Here is an 18788-nt window from a genome sequence, read left to right as displayed (position 1 = left end):
ATACAAGTTACAGATCTGTTTAGGTTTTCCATTTCTTCATGATTCAGTATTGGTAGGTTGTAGGTTTCTAGGAATTTATCTATTTCTTATAGGTAGGAAAATTTGGAATATTGCTCACATGGTCCAACTCTTTCCCTCCTCAGGCAGAAGGTGGAATCTGGGTTTGTTTGGTTTTTTAAATTTTTTTTTATTATTATCACTTGCTTTGCACTGAACCAGGTGGAGGGGCTATGGCAAGTGCATGTGGGCTGCACTGAATCACAGTCTTTGTTCTTTCTCAGTGGTTCCCAGGCATCTAGAGTACATTGGGTCTGGTCAGAACCTTAAGACCAATGATACAGAAGCCAGTTCCTTGAGCAACCCTCAGAAGAATTAGAACATTGAATATATGATCCAATCCTTTCCTTAACTCCCCAGGGAGAAGCTGGGAGATGGAAACTTCCTCCCAATCATATGGCAGTATGCTGGGGGTAGGGATTATGGTGAGAAGGAGAGTCAAATTTTCTTACTGGCTTCAATGTGCTGGTCTCATCCTTGCCTGGAGTGCAGAAGCCCCTCAATTAGTTTCTGAAGTTCTCACAAAAAGAATTGGTTCATATGTGGTTGCTGATGTGCCATGGGGAGAAGGAAGGTTCTTGCTGACATTACCATTCCCATCTTGCAGTCATGTTTAAAGGCAGACAAGGTTATGAAGATTAGGATAGAATGTTAAAGTTCACTAATTTATTATATGACACTTATGGGAAAATGTCACTGCTTTCAGTAAATAAAAATATACTTTTATAGAAAAGTATGTATAAAACATTTTAAAGTTGGTGGTAAGTCCCTGTCATTGCACTGAACAGTGGCACAGCTAGGCCTGTGTGTTAGACATTGGCTATTTTTAGGTACCCAGCATCCAGACAATCCTTCCTATTATGAGATATTTCCTGGTTGTGTGTGTGTCCCTTCCCACTCCAGAAGCCAAAGGGATTGAAGATCCTCTCTTCCTGTCTTCCTGAAAGCCAGATGTAGGCTCAGAATGCAGACCTGACCAGTTGGATACCACCAACTGTACTTCCAAAGATTCAGGAATCTGAAAAACTATCAATGGCAGAAGGAGCAGCATCAATTATTTTGCAGGGATAGGTGTGGCGTCCAGTAGCAGAGGCCTTGAGCATTTAGTGCTGAACAGTCTGGCAGACATGAGAAGACAGTATCCTAAGTGTCCACTAGTGGCAGCTCCAGTGATTGGGTGGCCTTGAGCCATGGCCATCTATGCTTCTTATTCTCTGGCCAACCTTCATTTGTCCTTATCCATTTTTTATTCTTGATCTGCAAGCTTCCAGAATGAATATGTGGACTCCCTTCAGACAGATTCATTTTGTGTAAAAGTTTGTCAAAGCCATTTTTTCTAACATCAAACTCTAACTGATATCCCTTAATTTTCATGATGTAAGTTCACATATTAAAGTAATTTTTAAACTACTAAAACTCAAGAAATGGGCACATGGTTTTTTACTTTAAATAAGTTATAAACTGAAAATTTAAACAAGATATTAAATAGAAAAAGGAAGCATATGAATACAGTCAAACAAGCCAGCAGACTAGTAAAGGCAAATTCTTAGAGAGTTCAGAAACTCTAACAATGTATGATAATGTAACGAGAAATGCATCAAGAGGGAAATGAAACGTGGGCAGTATTGTATAGGAAATGCAGGAATGAGATAGATGAAGAGAACCAGAGAGAGCTTTCCAAGTGGAAGTGCTGGTCTGAGCAAAGATTTAGAAATGAGATTGCAGGCCAGGCACAGTGGCTCACGCCTGTAATCCCAACACTTTGGGAGGCCAAGGTGGGCAGATTACTTGAGCCCAGGAGCTCCAGACCAGCCTGGGCCACATTGCAAAACCCCTCTCAACAAAAAAATACAAAATTAGCAAGGCATCATGGTACACGCCTTTAGCCCCAGCTATGGAGAGGCTGAGAGATGGGAGGATCATTTAGCCTCAGAGGTCACGGCTGCAGTAAGCCAATCATGCCACTGCACTCCACCCTGGGCAACAGAGTGACACCCTGTCCTGCTCCACCCTGGGCAACAGAGTGACACCCTGTCCTGGGGGCGGAGAAGAAAGAAAGAAACAAAGTTGCAGATGCTACATTTTGAGACAATAACAAAGAGTCTAGGACAGAGAGTTTGAGTAAAAGAAACATTCGATTATGGCCTCCCATACTAGTAAGGGGCTGGAATTTGAGCCTGTACACGTGGGGAATTGAAGGTTCCTAAGTGGGCAAGTGGCATATAATCATGTAAAGGAGTCAATGAAACCATCACAAAGAAAGACTCCACAGGTCCTGGTCAATAAATTTGATGGGGTGGTCAGTAAAGAAAGTTTCAGAGATGTTTTCCAGCTGGAAGAATGGAAGACTGACACAAGCATCTGGCCTCTGGGACAACATGCAGAATTCAGTTTTATTTCTGTTTACAAAGGAGAGTGGTCAAAGTGGGAGTTCCAATTTAGGAAGGAAGCTTCTGCATCCTTCCTAAATTGTGGAAGGACCTGTGAGGATTGGTCTCATGGCCAAGAATAAGAGCTAGAGAGAGAGGAATGGAGAGCTGAGGTCTGAATCTTGTGCCAGACAGAAGTGAGTAAATGACCAAAACATAGGGTTTTTATTCTAACCCTTAAATCCTATTAAGTAAGTAATTTAAAATATGAGGATTCATTTATTAACCAATTTTTAATTCTTTCTCAAATTAGTTACACTTATACAGAGCTATTACTTGTAATCTGTAACATCTGTTTGGGGTTTATCTAATTAGAATGTATTCTGTAACAAAGGCAATGAAGGCTAAACAATGACTTAGACTGGCAGGCAAAAAACTCAGCAAATATATGCTTTCAAATTCAGTATGAAAAGAAAGAGATGAGAGAGAAGAGAGAAAAACTGTAAATATAGAATTGTACCATTTAGGCAACATTTAGAGCCTTGATTCGCAGCTAGTCTACTATGCACCACCAGCATTGTGGGCTTTGTGAAGAGAGATTCTATCCTGGTTTAAGGCATGGGCCTTTCCTTTTTTGATTTATCTATTTTATTTATTTATTTATTTATTTTTATTATACTTTAAGTTCAGGGTACATGTACTTTGTGCAGGTTTATTATATATATATACATAATACTTGCATGTTGGGTATGCTCACCTAATTAACTCAAATCATTTACGACTAAATTATATCCTATTCTCTACTTTAAAGAATAGGCCCCGCTGTGTGATGTTCCCCTTCCTGTATCCAAGTGTTCTCATTTGTTCAATTCCCACTGCGAACGAAAGGAACATGCAGTGTTTGGATTTTCTGTTCTTTGCGATAGTTTGCTGGGAATGATGGTTTCCAGCTGCGCCATTCCTCTAGGACCACGAACTCATCCTTTTTACCGGCAGTATTTCATGGTGCCATATATGCCATTTTCGCCAACCAGTCTGTCACTGATGGACATTTGGGTTGATTCTAAGTCTTTGCTATTGTGAATAGTGCTGCAATAAACATACATGTGCATGTGTCTTTATAGCAGCATGATTTATAATCCTTTGGATATATACCCAGTAATGGGATGACTAGGTCAAATGGTATTTCTAGTTCTAGATCCTTGAGGAATTGCTACACTGTTTTCCACAATGCTTGAACTAGTTTAGAGTTCCACCAACAGTGTAAAAGTGTTCCTATTTCTCCACATCCTCTCCTAGGTATTTTATTCTCTTTGAAGCACCTGTTGTTTCCTGACTTTTTAATGATTGCCATTCTAACTGGTATGAGATGGTATCTCATTGTGGTTTTGATTTGCATTTCTCTGAGGGTTAGTGATGATGAGCATTTTTTCATGTGTCTGTTGGCTGTATGAATATCTTCTTTTGAGAAGTGTCTGTTCATATCCTTTGCCCACTTTTTGATGGGGTTGTTTGTTTTTTTCTTGTAAATTTGTTTGAGTTCTTTGTAGGTTCTGGATATTAGCCCTTTGTCAGATGAGTAGATTGCAAAAATTTTCTCCCATTCTGTAGGTTGCCTGTTCACTCTGATGGTAGTTTCTTTTGCTGTGCAAAAGCTCTTTAGTTTAATTAGATCCCATTTGTCAATTTTGGCTTTGGTTGCTGTTGCTTTTGGTGTTTTAGACATGAAGTCCTTGCCCATGCCTATGTCCTGAATGGTATTACCTAGGTTTTCTTCTAGGGTTTTTATGGTTTTAGGTCTAACATTTAAGTCTCTAATCCATCTTGAATTAATTTTCGTATAAGGAGTAAGGACAGGATCCAGTTTCAGCTTTCTACTTATGGCTAGCCAATTTTCCCAGCATCATTTATTGAATAGGGAATCCTTTCCCCATTTCTTGTGTTTGTCAGGTTTGTCAAAGATCAGATGACTGTAGATGTGTGGTATTATTTCTGAGGGCTCTGTTCTGTTCCATTGTTCTATATCTCTGTTTTGGTACCAGTACCATGCTGTTTTGATTACTGTAACCTTGTAGTATAGTTTGAAGTCAGGTAGTGTGATGCCTCTAGCTTTGTTGTTTTGACTTAGGATTGTCTTGGCAGTACAGGGTCTTTTTTGGTTCCATATGAACTTTAGAACAGTTTTTTCCAATTCTGTGAAGAAAGTAATTGGTAGCTTAATGGGGATGGCATTGAATCTATAAATTACCTTGGGCAGTATGGCCATTTTCACGATATTGATTCTTCCTATCCATGAGCATGGTATGTTCTTCCACTTGTTTGTATCCTCTTTTATTTCACTGAGCAGTGGTTTGTACTTCTCCTTGAAGAGGTCCTTGACATCCCTTGTAAGTTGGATTCCTAGGTATTTTATTCTCTTTGAAGCAATTATGAATGGGAGTTCATTCATGATTTGGCTCTCTGTCTGTTACTGGTGTGTAAGAATGCTTGTGATTTTTGCACATTGATTTTGTATCCTGAGACTTTGTTGAAGTTGCTTATCAGCTTAAGGAGATTTTGGGCTGAGACGATGGGGTTTTCTAAATATACAATCATGTCATCTGCAAAGAGGGACAATTTGACTTCTTCTTTTCCTAACTGAATACCTTTATTTCTTTCTCTTGCCTGATTGCCCTGGCCAGAACTTCCAACACTATGTTGAATAGGAGTGGTGAGAGAGGGCATCCCTGTCTTGTGCCAGTTTTCAAAGGGAATGCAATCATGTGGTTTTGGTCTTTGGTTCTGTTTATATGCTGGATTATATTTATTGATTTGCATATGTTGAACCAGCCTTGCATCCCAGTGATGAAGCCCACTTGATCATGGTGGATAAGCTTTTTGATGTGCTGCTGGATTCGGTTTGCCGGTATTTTGTTGAGGATTTTTGCATCGATGTTCATCAGGGATATTGGTCTAAAATTCTCTTTTTTTGTTCTGTCTCTGCCAGTCTTTGGTATCAGGATGATGTTGGCCTCATGGGGCCTTTCCTTAGGGGTCACAGCTCTAAACAGATTCCGAGAAGCTCTCCTTTGAGCCCTCCTGTAGTCATAGGGTGGGAAACGGGTTCCTCCAGCAATAATAGGAGGTTTCCAACATTCCCTTAACATCCTACTAGGAACATAAGCTCATAGGTTTTACAGTTATAAGGATGGAGCCCAGATAGGAATTTAACCTTATACAAGTTATGGAAGCTTTCCAAATATCAGAAGCCAATTTTTAAATTTGGCACTTGGTGTTTCTCCAGTTTTATTTAAAGTGTTATGCAAACATAGTTTCAGGTTCTCACTCAATCCCTCTTTCCAGTCAGATGGGTTCCCTTAGTTCCTTCCATACAGAAATTTCTGGAGCCATTATTGGACGCAAATAGTAAAATCTTATCACCTCTTTTACCTAAAAATTTAAAAACAGTAGAAAATACCACAGTTCCTTAGAAAATATATTTATGTGAATAATTGTTAAAGTCAGGTTTTTCTAACCACTGTAAAATGCAGAAGAAATATATAGTCCTATGACATGAAAAATTAAATATTCGATGAGATGATTGAATAAATTTGTGCCAATATACAATAATGAAATATTATCTACTCATTACTACAGAAGATGTAATTCATTTAACTATAATATTGAACTCCTAACATGATGAAACCCAAAAAACAAACAAACAAAGCAACAACCAAAAATCTCACAGCAAGAGTTAGGGTCACACTTAATATTTTTGTTTAGCTGTCCTCATTAGAAATAATAAAACTATGATTCTGATGTGGCAATGTTTTGTTAAACACATGTGGTTGAGGTGAGATGAAATATGAGGCAAAAAAGGAGCACTGTAATGCTACGTTCATTGCTATTTTTAAAGAACGATAAAATTACATTTTTTATTTACCTGAAAACTATTGTTCGGAGAACTTGCCGGCTTTCAAGCTTTACTAGTTTAAATAAAAATGACAGTATCAAACATGCTTATGTTGAAAAGGTCACTGTGCCACTTTAAGTGAGTACATGTATACTTCATTTTATTATGTTTTGCTTTATTGTGCTTTGCAGATGCGGAATGTATGTTTACACACACACACACACACTTTAAATAGATATCTTTAAAATGTATCCTGTGAAAAGTAGTTCTGGATGTGAAGGGGTTGGAGGGAAGCAAGGATAAAATAATGACTTAGAAAGTTTTCTATCACATAAACCTTCCATTAATTCTCTGAATACCTGCTCAGTTTTTCTGTAACTCTTCTGAGAGTACATTTACTTCAAGTTTAATTTTTTTTCAAATTATTTAGAAACTAAGATCTCCATCTGTTTTTACAGTGAATGCTTCAGGTTCCAGGGATTTCACCAATAGCAATGAAAGTCTTCTTCTGTTAATTTTGACTGTTGCTCAGCATTTGTCCAGAAGCTTTAAAAAAAAAAGCAGGCTTACTTTCAGTGCCATCTATCACAGCTGCAGAATTATATAATGACACGTCAAAATAATGACTCTGAAGCCTTCCAAATCTTCCAAGAAAGAAGTAAGTTTTTAACAAGTACATTTCATAGTCTCATAATATTTTGAAAATTAAAAATCATATCTGGTAGGTGTGATTGAGCATGATACTAAAAGAGAACATCATGACATTCTTCAATTACTCAAGAGAAAGTAGCATTTTCCATTTATACCCATTATATCTGGGATCATCTTGGTTTTCAAAAATGGTAAGCAGTATGCTTGTAAAAATTAAAACATAAAGGAAGACTTAATGACAATTTAAGTATCTATGCAAAAAATAGCATTAACTGGAGTGGAATCTCCTTTGTTATTAAAGCTTAAGACACTTTCTAATATGTCATATAAACATTTTTGCATTATTTTTTAAAATTAAAACACAATTTGTTAATTTTTTACAACTAAAGCCATATATAAGGGATTTCCTGGCCTAAAATAAAAATAGTAATGCATTTTCTAAACATTACACGCTTATTGTAGAGATTTTGGAAAACAAAATTAAGGAAAAAATAAGCATCATCTGCACTTTCACTTTCCAAAGATACCTATTCTCAATATTCTGGTACATTTTATTTCAATTTTTAAAAGCTTTTTGTTTTGTAAGAACATTACTTACAGAAAAGTTATAAAAATAGAAAAATACAGTTGCTTTAATGATCAAAACCAAAAAGTTAACATTGTTACACTGCTATTAATTAAATTACAGACATTATTCAAATTTCATCAATTTTTCTTTTAATGTTATGTTTATGTTCCAGGGTCCTAGTCAGGATATCACGTCTCATTTATTTGTGATGTCTTTATGGTTTCCTCTGATCTGTGACATCAGATACAACAGACACTTCTGAAGAGTCCAGGTCAGCTATTTTGTAGAATTTCTATCAATTTGGTTCTATTTGATGTTTCTCATGATTAGATTGAGATTATGCATTTTTGGCAAGAATACTACAGAAGTGATGTGCCCCTCTCTGTGTATTATCAGGTCAATATATGTATAGCATGTATGATGTCAATATATCTAATTATTGGTTATGTTGACCTGGATCACTTTCTAAAAGTGGCATCTCCCAGTTTTCTCTACTCTAAAGTTACTATATTTCTTTTTTAATTAATAAATATTTTGTAAGAGTTCCTTTCAAATGCAAATATTATTTCTCCTCATACTTTTAGCCAACAATTTCAGTATTCATTAATGGTGTTCTAATGGTGATTTTCTATTTCCCTCATTCCTTCTTTACTTATTAATTGGAATCTTTTTCTAAAGAAGAGCTGCCTCTTCTCCTGTATTTATGTATCTACTCAAATACTTATCTTTATCACTATGACACCACAGATATTTATTTTATTCTATGGATTATAATCCAATTATATTTTTTCCTTTTGTAAATTTTTCTAGCTTTGGGCATTGGGATCTTTTCCATTTGGCTCCGTGCCCTTTCAACGTGCCCTATTCTTTTTTGAGTACTGTCTTACTTCCTGCTGCTGCATGAGGCTAAAGTCTTATCTTGTATATTTTCTGTACCAGTCCTGGAATCAACTATATCTCCAAGGAGTTCTGGTTCCTTTTATTATATAATGGCATTAGAAACAAAAATCTGGGTGTAGGTGTGCTTACTACTAACAGAGTGTCACTACTTTTAGTACCTGTCAGTGAACATGATTTCAGAATACGTATATTACACTGGTTCACGTATACACATATGTCTGTTTATGTCTGCATTTATTTTTAAAAACTATGAATTCATATTGATATCTACAACTCCAATCCAATACTACAGGGTTTATTCTAGCTATCCCTTTTCTTATATATAACTTCTATCATAGACTAAGAGAAAACTGGCTCTCATGGTCTTCAGTACATGCATGTATTTTTTCAACCCTAGCATACAAAGAAAATAGCTTCTGAAATATGAATCTGTACCCATTTAGGAACAAATTTACTAAGGAAAGTACATTATTTGTATGCAGTTCTTTTTGTCTTTAGCCTCATACTATTCAATCAAAATATTGCTTTCCAAAATAACTTACGTTAGTTCTTTTACACCTCCTATAGTGTTCTGTTACTCATTTTTAATACAGTTAGATACATTTGCTACAGTTTCTATTCATTTGGGGTTCTTCCCAGGCCTGGTGCATTTAAAAACCTTTATGTAGCATATAATCCAGTATTTGTATGTAGTGTCCCTGTTCAGATTCATTTGTGTTTCAGCGTTCTCATCACAGGGCCCAGAGGCCAGGTGTTGAGGTATATGTGGGAAGCCTATAGAACTGTCTTCTCTCTTTCTGTGTTCTTGCTCCATGATCACTAGTCACTAGGTTTTTAAAATGTATGCTTTGTATGCATACACATTTTTTTTTCTGAGTTCTTTATACAACAGTTCAAGTAATTAACCTGGAAAATCTATTTCATGAAAACTCCTTCTCCCGTGTTTGTTTCCCCAGAGCTAAATTCTGGTGAATGGGAATAATATGCACTTTGTAGTTCAAAAAGTTCAAGGAACCGAGGATCCCAAAACCTTCCTAGATACAGCTGAAGTTTTGAGCCTTTACTTTAGTCATCAGGTAGTACTGTAGCAAATATGATTCAAGAATGACGGTTCAATTCTTCTCAACAACTCTAAAGATCTAAAATGCCAGACTTTTGCTTAATAGTAAGACCGCAGAATCCTTAAAGAACTCCAAACTCTCTTGTTCCCTACTGTGGACAATCTTTAATCCCACATGTGAAGTTTTGACATCTGTGGCAGCCATGACTGAATGCAACCCAGGACTTCTTTTTGATATCTGTTAACTATATTTCAAATATCTGTATAACCAAATAATTCATTGATCTTAAATGAAAAGAATCTCAGATTTTCCTGTTCTCCTTTGTATTCCTGATATTCTTTAATTTGGGAGCAAAATTTCTAGTTTTAACATTGAAAAGACTAAATAATTCAGCCAGTTTACAGCTTCAAAAATGAATGATATGCAGAAGATAAGGCTGTCTTGTAGTAGTAGAAAAATAGAATCTTCCCACTGAAATGTACAGTTTCCTTCATTGAATTGTGAAGGGCAGATGGTAGAAGAAAAAAAAAAAGATAAGAATGATGCTGTCTACCCACATTTTTCCCTTAGGAAAGTGTCGAAGATGTTTCAAAAATAATAGGAAAAAATATTAAATTTTATCTCCATGCAGGGATTCTTATTTTAGATTAGTAGGAAATGACTTTCTATCAAAAATAATACGAAAAAATAATATTCAATTTTATCTCCATGCAGGAATCCTTATTTTAGATTAGTAGAAAATGGCTTTCTACCACTCTGAAAAAGTCTCTTATTGGCCAAACATCAAAGTCTGGAGCCAGAGATGTAAGCAGAAATGGGGCAGAAAGAGCTCACATGTTGAATCAATCAGCCTTGATTTGAATCAACCTTCCATCAATTACCAGCTAAGTGACTTTTAAAAAGTCACTTAACCTCTCTGGCTTTCTATTTCCCCATCTGGAAAGTAACACATACCTCACAAGTTGTTATTAAGAACAAATAAAAAAATTGTGTCAAGATGTGTGGCACATAATAGGTTTTCCATAAATGTTAACTGAATCAGAAAATAGCCGTGGTTCAACATATTTTGCCTTTAAGCCAATGACAATGATAGCATTTCGTGCATATTGGTTTCGTTGCCTGACTACTTAGGCAATGTTACTGAACTTACAGTGTTGTGACATTGTTACACAGGAGAAGCAAACGTTGTCTCTGATGGATGGCTGCTCACACTGTAGAGCTAATACTTCATATACAATCACAAATGAAAGGAATGACTTGCTAATGTCTATAGCAAAATTCTGGCCAAATATTTGATGTTGAATGTTATTCTCCAGGTGGGAAGGAGCACAATCTTAGCTTGACACCTCAAATAAAGCTCCTTTTTAAGAAAAAAACAAATTCTCCTTAGGGAATTTTCTGAAGAATGCTTCTTTTTTTCATATCCAATGGCTTTTTTTTTTTTTTTTAACTTGCAGTTTCTGGAAAGAACTGCACAGTATCAAAAAGCATTCCATTTAATAAAGCATTTATCTGCTCCTTTAAAAGTCAGATTACTTCATGGAAAGTTACCGTATAATTTAAACTTTCTTAGTTAAATCTCGTTAGTAATGAATCCATATCATTAATACAATTTCATATGTATTACCTTAACCTATAATATAATAACTATGTTATTTATTATGTAGACTGAGACACTTTGGAGAGTGAAAGTGGGCTTTATTAATTATTATCCTGAGGTCATAATGGAACATAAGTGGGGCCACATAGGGACAGCCTTGGACAGAAAATGTTTACTAGGCCTACTACTGATACCTAAGAAGAATGATCACAAGGTTCTGTGAAAGGAAGTAGAGCTGTTTAGATTCAGCAGAAGCATAGTATGATTATTTTTCTTCCTGAATTGGGAGATTTGCATGCCACTTTCATTTCAGCGTTAACTGTTATTCCAAGAAAAACTCTGTACACTTAAATTGTCCTCAAATTTTAAGGCAGGAACAGAATTCCTGCGTTGATTGCATGGACTTGGATTTATCACTTGCTATTGCATTAACAACAGTAAGTCAACTTATGACTATTAGATTTGAGCTTCATTGTATGGTACCTGTTTCACCAAAAAGGGCATATTGCTTTTAGCATGATATGTTGTTAAAAGGTATGTCTGGGCTTTTCAATGAAGTATGAAGGGAAACAAAGGTGCCTATTTATATATTATATTCTATAGGTATTTCTGCTTAAGTATTTACAGTATATATTTTAATCTATTGAATTTATGTTAGGTGCAGTAGAAGTTGTTTTAATATACTGCAATATTTTCTGTCTGGCAATTTGCTTAATAACATAATAACATAAATTACAATCTTAAGTACTTGCTATTATAAGTAATTCACAGCTACTTAAAACTTTTGATAATAGCATGTCCCCCTATTCAGGAACCAGGCAAGATATATTTATTTCATCTGTGTCTGTCTTTTCCAAGATGTCTACGTTCATTCTGACAATTCACCATCTAGCTACATCTTCCAGCTAGTATATTACTAAGACTCTGAAATATTTAAAGAAAAAACTAAATGGTTGAATTAAAATACAAATTGAATAAGTTTGAGTTGTTTTTGGATTAAAACCAGATTCTATGTAATATTTAACACATTTATTCCCAATTACATTTGTAAACACATTTTCTCTTTATATAATTAATTCATTTTATAATCCAAATAATATTTTTAAACTATTTACTATTGTATACTATTCCCACTTTTGGGATGTCAATGTAAGATGTGCCTTGTCTCAAAGAGTTGACTTTAATACTTTCATGATTTAGAACAAGGTAACAGAGTAAGAATTACAACTATATATTTACATTATACGTGCTCAGGGTTCAGGAAACAAATATGTAAAATATGCAAATTCTTAAATTATTTTGAAGTCTAGCTACTTAAAAGGTCAAAAAAAGTGTTTTCTTCTCAAGAGCTAATAGAGATGGAGAAAAATCCACCAAACAAAGGGGTGCAATTTGGCCCTGCATTCATTAGCTTCTCCACACACTGTCACCTACTCAGACAAGAGGAGATACTTACCTAATGTTCCAGGGGCTACCTGAATGGGTACATTTCCCAAAGATGCAACCCTGTTTTCTGCTAGCATTTAATTATTTCCTTTTCTCCCCTCTATTAAACAAAGGTCTTGGTGAATATTCTTTGCAAAATCCACTTATTTCCCTCTTTCATGAATGTTAGATTGTACAAAATTTTATTTCAGAGTAAAATATCTTTAATGCAAATACTCTAATGTAATACATTTTGTATGAGGTATTGTGAATTTAGGTATTTCATTTACAAAGAGCCACTGACTGAAAACATTTAGCAATTGATACTCTCTCTGTGAAGACCAAAAAAGGCATATAGAAATTCATCAAATTAATAAATATTTGGGTAATTATGACTTATCCAATATTGATTTCAAATAATACACATTGTTTTCTGCAATTCAATTTTGAAATTTATAACTAAGTTCAATGAGACCAAGTAGGGCATTTGAAATCATCATAAGCCAGGTGAGAATAGAACAAATTGTCATTTCCAGAATCTTGAAGAATTAAGGATGAAGAGACTAAAAATTAAACATATGAACAATTTAAATAGCCACTAATAAAGAATATAGAAATACATGCCGTGTGAGATTGCACTAACTGTTGTAAACTGAAATAAGTACAAAAATACTTACATGAAGTCCACATGTGCTCAGGTGAATGCCTTATGGATAATAATTTGGGTTTCTTCTGCTTTTCTAAAAAATAAAGCAGGTCATAAATGAACCTTTCTCTCCTAGGGGAAAAGTCCAGCGTCTATGTCTCCTTCTCGATCATTCATATCCACCAGCATACAGTAGAAAAATGTGAGTTTACTGGTTAAATTGATAGTTTGAGAGTGACTACCAAGTTACAATTACTCACTAGACAGGGAGCGTTCTTTAAGGAAGCAACACTTTCCCCGCGGAAGCCAGATCCTTCCCAAAGCTGTTCATTGTTGGACTACCCTGTTACAAATAAATCACATATTTATCCTGTCTGTGTTATTAACAAATTGATAAATGAACTCAAAAGTCAGATGGTGATAAAAACAGAAATTTCATTAAAACTGGATTAGAGCATTTCCTTGGACCTAAGAACAAAAATGTGTCTCTCATTCTTCCCCCTCTCACTCCTCACTTTTCACCCAGTCAAGGGCAAAGTCGTTGGGCAACCAGTGACACAAGCATTCCACATCTTAATCTGCCTATTGCAGGCCAATAGTTTTCATTCTTTTGCTATCACACCAATTAGATAAATCATGCTCTTAGAGAAAAGTAGCTGTTTCTCATCCTTCACAGAAGGGTGAAGTCACTGGTGAAAGGATGGGGAAGAATGTGAGAAGAAAAGACGGTCAAATTCATAGATATTGTAAAACACAGATCCCCTAAAACATGTATAATACTCATAAGAATCAAAAACTTCTTCAATTACATTTGTCTATGTTGTACTCATCTCCACCTTATTTGAACTTTATATATGTGTGTGTGTGTGTGTGTGTGTGTATGAGTATGAGTGTATGTAGCTTCTCTGAACTTTATATGTATATAAGTTCTCCCTCCTTGATAATAGATTATAAATTTCAAAAGAAAGATAGTGTAGTGTGACAAAAGCATGTGGGCTTTAGATTCTTAGATAATTGGGTGCACATACTAGTTCTGCAACTTACTAGGTATATAAGTCCTCGGCTAAGTTACATTTGAGGCTCGATCTTTTTATCTATAAAATGGGCCTAATGCTGAGGATTATCATAAAACATACAAATAATGGTGCACACAAAACATGTATTGAACAGCCCTTTAGACACATTGATGCTCATGTTTTTCCCACAGAAGAAGGCATTTGTTATCTATTTTGAACTCTGCACAAAGCATGACCTTCTGCACATTGTTAAGAATGTCAAATGACTTAATGAATATTAAGTTCCTACTTCCCTGCCTTGATAAGTCACTACAAATTAGATACTACTTTTGTATGTGTGATTTTGAAATATTTATACGTTTCGGTGTTTGGATATTCCTGTCTGGTAAATTAGAAAAAAAATCTACTTTTAAAATTAGGTGTATTTCTGTAAGACATTGCCAACGCTTTTGCAATTCCTTCTAAAAATAATTGAAGACTTATTAATAAATTATATTTTGTTAGTTATGTTTGCTAATGTTTAGAAATTGCATAAATCATCAAGAGAGTGATTATGCTAAATTTGAAGTAGAGGTGGTAGGAGTAGTATGGAGGAAGTGAGTTCATAACCAAATTGAAATGTTTGTGAATTGAATGTGCTCATTATTATGTTAAGAAAATGGAAGGATAAAATGTGATGTCATTTTAACATCCCACATGAAACAAATAATTGATTTAATATATTCTGGTTAGAATGTGTCAAATGAGTTTCTGCCAGAAGTAAATTTGGTTGTTTCCTTTATGGGCAAAGAAACACACTCAATGGAAATGCCCATTGTTACTTTGGGTTTTCAAAATACACTGTGATAACTGCAGAGATGTCACAAATAGAACTGGATTCTATTATTCTGATGGTTTATGTAATAAATTATATGGAATTACTTTACTGAAGTGAGAAATGCAGTACTTAATCATCTATGAATAACAGAGCCATTTTTGTCCTCTAGTACAAGATATTTTTTAAGACATTGTTAAAGATTTTAAAATAGACACTTTGAATTGTTAATAGACTTCATAATATAAAACTCATTTCAGCCTTTCAAAATAGATATAAAATCTAGTTTTAGTTTCTTAACAATTATAAAGACAAAAAAACCTGTCATTTACATATTCTAAGAGTTTCCTTTCAGTCTTATTAATTCTTAGATCTCTTCCTAAGAGAATTGATCCCGGTAATATCATATGATGCCGGAATTTCACAGCTAAAGTTGATGGCCCTATATTAAGAGTTTCTGAATAGTGAGGTATTTAAATACAATATGGTATACTCTTGTAGTATGAGGACTACCACTATTATAAATAACTGTGACCACCAAACCACATTGGATCAATCAGAAGAAAGTGTTACCAGTCTATGAATATCTACTGTAATGTTGAGTAAGGCACAAGAGACTCTTTAAGAGATTATGAAGATGGGATAGAAATCTAAAGCATTCCAGAAGTTGCCATATGGTTTGAGAATACAGATATGTATTCGTTAAAAGTACCTTACACAATTGTACGAATGGTTCTTCCTATTACTAAGAAGTAACAAACAGAATTACCATAGGAGGAATTGCTACCATAGTGGAATGGCAGTGAATGAAAAATAGTTTCCATTGCTTAAAGCTTCCTAATTCATAGGAACATTCTTTGTAAGTCTGTATATATTACCCTTACAATGCCCACCCAAAATGGAACATGGTTAAAAAGAGTATATTTAGAAGCATAAGAAACATCTCATTTGGGATGCTTTAGACTAAAACAGAAGAACCAACTCCAGATGGTCCAGCTATAACCCAAAGTCCAGAGGTAGAAAAGTCCCAGGGAAGGTTGATTCAGTGGTCCAAGGATGCTACCAAAAATTCTTTTTTTCCCTCTGTATTGCGAAACTGCCAATCCTTTGGGTAGATATCCAGATAACTCTGTCATATTAATGTGCCCTTGAGAAGTCTGCACAAACTAATTATGACATTCTTAAAAGGAACTAAAGGACTAAAAGATAGTTTATTCCCCTAGCTCCCACAAAAAAAGAGGAATTTTTCCTGGTACCTCCATTAGATTTTTGAGTGACATTGGCTAGAATTGCATTTTGTGCTTATTTCTAAAACAAGCACTAGAAAAGGAAATGGCATGACCTTCATTTGCTGAAAAGAATTAAGATTTGCCCCCTGCAAGTAAAGAGAGGCTCTATGATAGAAGCAATATATACATACCAGGTTTTAATTCTATTTAAATATTGTTCAAATTCATTAGATGTATTTCATGTATGAACCAAAATTTGCATTTTCAGAACAAAAACATGCATCTCTCAGTTTATATTCTTTTATTGTTTTAAATTTTAAACATAAATAAAAACTCAAAGCAAGCGCTTCTTGGAAGAGAAGAGGGATGATATGAAGAGTTGAGAAGCATTCCATTCTCTCTGCTTCTTTTACTTGGGACCAATCAATCAATTCTCCATAGGAGAGATGTGGATTCTTTGTAAATATCAGAATCATATCAGTGATTTTAGTGATTCCAGGTAGCTTAAGTGACTTCTTAAGCTCAGTGACCACCATTAATATTCCCCTGTTGGCTATTTTGACCCTGTTCACTTTTAAAAAATGACTTCATTTTTGCTAATCATAAGATGAGTACTTAGTCAGTGGTGGCTTAGGAAGTCAGAGTAGTGGTAGCAGGCTACTCCGGGTGCAGACTTAAGAGTACACACCATCTGTAAAAAATTTAAAAGCAATAAGAAAACTAAGTAAAGGTCTATGATGTTTTCTCATCACTATCCGCCAGAAATATTTTAGATGTTGGTAATAAAGTACTTCTCTTAGAAAAAGTTATTTATTGATTTCATTTCTAAATTGCTTTGGTTACTGCTGAATTTCAATAATATATTTTAAGCTTCAAATTAGTATATTTTTATTATACTTTCATAAACACTGTATTTTACACAGAAATTAATGCAGAGAACTCCCAGTTGGACAATCATTCCAGACTCCACAGACCCCAGGACACACACTCTATTCAAGAATCTGTTGGTGATGGCTCAGAAGTTTTCAAGCTCGCTTTGGGTACAAATTGTATTTCCAACACTTCTAGCACTATATATTCCTGTCAATGATATTGTACTTATAAATACAAACATGTCCTTATTATGGATGACGTTATAGATTAATTAAAATTGTATAGGTTATATATTAACATATGATATTATACATCATTATAAAAATGAACAAATAGGACTTGAGCTTTTTTCAATTTTGCCACTGTTAAAGTCACTTGAATCTTTATCTTTGGGAACTAGCATTCACAAAATGGTGAATACTAACTCTTATCCTGATTTGCTGCAAGAAACTAGTCTGGAATGAGCAGTATAATTATTAGCACTACACTCTTTCTATGCTTCACACACTACAGAAGTTTCCAGAATCTTCATCTTCAAATCTGTAATTCCTCAAAGTACATGGATCAACATTTAGGCTTCTGGAGGCCAGAAATGAACGAGGCAGAGCAAAAATGACCGTAATTCGTAGTCAACCAGCCAACATGTGTTGCTTCGGGCATGTGTTATTGTATTCACTGGATGTTAACAGGATTTCCAGTTAGATTGAGAGATGAGAAACTCTTTAAAAAGCTCATTCTCTTTGGTAGAATGATGTATTTTGGATAGATACTCAGTAATGAGATTGCTGGGCTGAGTGGTAGTTCTGTTTTAAATTAGTTGAGAAATCTCCAAACTGATTTCCATAGTGGCGGAACTAATTTACATCCCTACCAACAGTATATAAGTGTTCTCTTTTCTCTACAGCCTCGCCAGCATCTGTTATTTTTTGACTTTTTAATAATAGCCATTTTGACTGGTGTGCAATCTCATGGTGTCTCATTGTGGTTTTGCTTTGCATTTGTCTAGTAATTAGTGATGATGAGCATTTTTTTGATATGTTTGTTGGCTGCTTGAATGACTTCTTTGGAGAAGTGTCTGTTTACATCCTTTACCCACCTTTTAATGGGGTTATTTGTTTTTTGTGTATCGATTTAAGTTCCTTAAAGATTCTGGAAGTTACATGCACTCATATGTTCATCGCAGTGCTATTCACAATAACAAGGATATGGAATCAACTGAGGTGCCCTTCAACAGTGGACTGGATAAAGAAAATGTGGTACATATATGCCATGGAATATTACACACCATAAAAAAGAATGAAGTCATATCCTTTGCAGCAACATGCATGCAGCTGGAGGTCATACTCCTAATCGAATTAATGCAGGAACAGAAAACCGAATACTGCATGTTCTTACTTTTAAGTGGGAGCTAAACATTGAGTGCTCATAGCCAAAAAATTGGAACAACAGGCACTGTAGAAGGGGGAAGGGAGGAAGGAAGATATGGGTCGAAAAACTAGCTGTTGGGTACTATGCTCACTACTTGGGTGAGAAATTCATATCCCAAACCTCAGCATCACGCAACATAACCACGCAACAAATCTGCGCATGTAACCCCTGAGTCCAAAATAAAAATTGAAATTGTTTGTATTTTTGTATTATTTATTTATTTTTATTTTTATTTACTCATGTTTTGAGATAGAGTCTC

At 35.0% G+C, this 18788-nt stretch overlaps 1 long non-coding RNA gene across 1 annotated transcript; it reads left to right on the top strand.

The window, feature by feature from the left end:
* The first annotated feature begins 5355 nt into the window (after nucleotides 1-5355).
* Nucleotides 5356-17966, top strand: LOC116274509. The gene is made up of 3 exons (XR_004183209.1): nucleotides 5356-6976; nucleotides 7710-13371; nucleotides 17152-17966. It is a non-coding gene; the product is annotated as an uncharacterized LOC116274509 (long non-coding RNA).
* The last annotated feature ends 822 nt before the right edge of the window (nucleotides 17967-18788 follow it).

The sequence above is a fragment of the Papio anubis genome, chromosome 4 (genome assembly GCF_008728515.1).
Source record: "Papio anubis isolate 15944 chromosome 4, Panubis1.0, whole genome shotgun sequence".
Taxonomy (NCBI): Eukaryota; Metazoa; Chordata; class Mammalia; order Primates; family Cercopithecidae; genus Papio; species Papio anubis.
Note: the sequence above shows the minus strand (reverse complement) of the source record. Positions and strands in the feature narration are given on the sequence as shown.